This window comes from Meleagris gallopavo, chromosome 2 (assembly GCF_000146605.3).
Source record: "Meleagris gallopavo isolate NT-WF06-2002-E0010 breed Aviagen turkey brand Nicholas breeding stock chromosome 2, Turkey_5.1, whole genome shotgun sequence".
Classification (NCBI taxonomy): domain Eukaryota; kingdom Metazoa; phylum Chordata; class Aves; order Galliformes; family Phasianidae; genus Meleagris; species Meleagris gallopavo.
The window spans coordinates 98155867-98159671 of record NC_015012.2 but is presented as its reverse complement, the minus strand read 5'-3'; positions in this window follow the sequence as shown (position 1 = coordinate 98159671).

The window sequence follows — 3805 nt, the reverse complement described above, 5'->3', positions numbered from 1 at the left end:
AGAATACTTTTCTGGGTAAGTAACCTTTGAAACTGATCGTTCTAAGTTAAAAGCCACCATCACACCAAAACCCTTAAGGGTGAAACACATCCAAATCTTGAATTATTATTTTTTGATTATTCAAGGCTATCAAGATGCTTCATTCCTTTCATGAAATAATCAGCACTCTTGAGTCCTGCTGACCTCAGGTAACTCAAGATGCACTCAGCATCTTGCAGAACTAAAAGAAGCATGTTTTGTGGGAAGACACCATTCCACAAATAGGCTTATAAAAAGGTTTATTATTATATTCATACATCCCTTTAAAATGAGTGAGATTTATTTCATTTACTGTAACCACTCAGAAGTCAGACATTATTCATCTGGAATTCCCTGCTACTAAAGGAGAGATGGGCATCTCTGAAGAGATTTCTCACAGCTGTCCTAAACACCTGCCGTGTTACGAGATGAACTGCCTTCTGGGGGTGCCCATCCCTCACCACTGGCTGCAGGGAGACCCGAGAAGATTAGCTTCGAATACATATGTAACTGAAGCTAATTGAGATGGATCATGGTCTGAGAATATTCTTTCCTTTGTGCATGTTATGTAAATAATTTTCCACTTTCCCAAAGAGATACGATCATGTGGGCCTCTGGCTTTACAGCAGTGTTAGGACAGTCCATTTCCATCACCCTACCATTTGTTTTCACATGGGACCCGATCCACCAAGTCAGTGAAGCTCAATGAGAACTGAAGTGTTCAAGGCCAGGTTGAATGGGGCCCCATGCAACTGATCTACTGGGTGGCAACCCTGCCCACAGTAGGGGGTTGGAACTAGCTCTCTTCCAACCCAAGCCATTCTATGACTTTATGAAAAAAAAAAACGAGCTCCAATTACTTCAGATCTATCCTGTGAGAAACTCCCTCTCTGCCAGGGGAATTCCACTCAATAAATACATTAAAAACAAACAAACAAACAAACAACAACAACAAAAAACCACCACTACAAAAATCAGCTTCCTGAATAAATGAAAACATAATACTGCAGGATTGCATATCCAAGAAGAAAATATCAGCAAGAAAAAAACAGGGAATAGTGAAGGAATTTCTGGGAGAAGGAACATAAAAGAGAATGAAATTAGGATTGTAACAGAGGTTTATCTTTAGAGACAAAGCTGAATGATTCACCTTACCCTTTCTGGAGTGAATAAGAACAAACTTCAAGCTACAATAATACTCCTATGTATGCACGGTGTGCAACACCCTTAAAAAAGCTGAGATTACAGGTGAAATTATGGTTCTAAGAAACTGAAAACCTGTAGTAAGCCTTGATAAGTTTATTAAAACAAATACAGCTTTGATTTTTATATAAACCATACAGTATTATATCCATAAACCTGAAACTTGTAATATAAGGGAGATTTAAAAATGTTGCCTGGCATTCATTCTTTGACAGGAATTAACTCTACTGGCCTTGAGACAGATTGAGCGCCAACAGGAGGATGTAAAAGGCAAGACTCATATTCATCAGAGGTTCATGGCATTTAAACGTTTTAAACAATCATATTCTAAGGTTGATTTTACAGGCTGCCTTAGTCACTATCTCCAGTCAAGACTCTTGTGTAAATGGGGTTTGTTCTACCCTTACAGTGTGCCTATTGTAACTTGGGGCCACCTGTTAGACAGCATGAAGTGTTGCCTAAAAAAATACACAATAAGCAGATTGTTTGTTACAGTTGTGCACGGACAACTGTATTAGTGTTCTTCACACCATATGTCTATATAAACAGAGCTGCAGTGAGCTATTCACCAGACTCAAATACTGATGAAGAAGCTTCTCTTAAAAGACCCAGTGCTTACAAGCATTGGTTCACCTGTTAGGCTTAAATCAGGATTCCAAATGCTTTGTATCAAAAAAGAAATATTCCTTCAGAAGATTCTGCAGTAAACTTTATGCTAGAAATAAAAAGCAAGCAAACAAACAAGAACAACAAATACCCCCACAAAACCAAACTAAACAAACAAAAACATAAATCTCACATTTTATGGGTTTAGTAGTTCTGTGTAAAGGGAAGAAGAGGGAAATTCACTCTACAAGTATTTTGGTTGTTTTCTGAAGTAAAAATAATGTTATATTTTATATATCTTATGTGATAATTGCTGTTACTGTTTTTGTTATTGCTGTTATAAAGTACTCCTTCATCCATGTGTCAAAGGTAAATTTGAAGTCTCATAAGGTGAATTTATGACTTCAGTCATATCACACTTCTTGCAGCCTTGGTGAAACTGCCAAGGACAGCCTTTTTTACTCATTTCACATGGATGGATTCTGGGGAAGGCAAGGAAAGAAAATGTATCTTCTTTTGTGCAGGTAAACTAAACAACAAACAGAATCACAGAATCATAGGGGTTGGAAGGGATCTCCAGAGATCATCGAGTCCAACCCCTCTGCCAAAGCAGGTTCCCTACACCAGGTCGCACAAGTCGGTGTCCAGGAAGGTCTTGAATATCTCCAGAGAAGGAGACTCCACAACCTCCCTGGGCAGCCTGTTCCAGTGCTCCGTCACTCTCACCGTGAAGAAGTTCTTGCGCACATTTGTGCGGAACTTCCTATGCTGCAGTTTCTGGCCATTTCCCCTTGTCCTGTCTCCACACTGCTGAAAACAGCCTGGCCTCGCCACTCTGCCCTCCACACCTTAGATATTTATAGACCTGGATCAGGTCCCTTCTCAGTCTTCTTTTCTCAAGGCTAAACAGACCCAGTTCACTCAGCCTTTCTTCATAGGGGAGATGCTCCAGGCCCTTCATCATCGTTGTGACCCTCTGCTGGATTCTTCAAGAGATCGCTGTCTTTTTTGTACTGAGGAGCTGTACTTTGTTCTTTCTGGAAGAAAATGTCATATTTATGGGGAAAAACTGTTATTTCTGTGAGAAAATGTTATATTTTGGGGGAGAAAACTGGTATTTCTGGGAGAAAATATCATATTTATGGGAGAAAACTGGTATTTCTGCAAGAAAATGTCATATTTTTGGGGAGAAAACCGGTGTTTCTGTGAGACACCAGCGATATCCATGGGGAAGGGAAAATGGAAGGGGAAGGATGGACTACACAAGCCATTTAACAAGTCTGGTGTAAAGATAATGGTTCAGTGTCTGGTTGGAGATCAGTGAGAAGTGATGTCCCTCAGGGGTCCGTAATGGGATTGGTACATCTCCATCAATGACATCAACAGTGAGGTTAAGTGCACCCTCAGCAAGTCTGCGAATGACACCAAGCTGTGTGGTGCAGTCAACATGCCTAAGGAACAGGATGCCATCCACTGCAACCTAGACAGGCTCCAGCAGTAGGCCCAGGTGAACCTGACGAGGTTCAATAAATCCAGGTCTTGCACCTGGGTCACAGCAACCCCTGCTCTCAGTACAAGCTGGGGGACGTAAGGAGGGAGCACAGCCCTACAAAAAAGGACTTGAGGGTACCAGTGGATGGTAAGCTGGACATAAGCCAGCAACGTGTCTTCACAGTCCAGAAGGCCAACCATATCCTGGGCTGCAACAAAAGAAGTGTGGTCAGCAGGTTGTGGGAGGTGATCCTGACCTCTTCTCTGTGCTGCTGAGGCCTCACCTGGAGCACTGCATCCAGATGTGGAGTCCTCAATATAAGAGACATGGATCTGTTGCAGTGAGTCAAGAGGAGGGCCACAAAAATGATTCAGGGGATGGAACACCTGCTCCCTTAAGCAAACTTCCTGAATCATGCACTTTAGCTAGATTACCTTTCTTGTCAAGGTGGTCCACTGCCTCATGCACATGAAGTTAAGTAGTTGA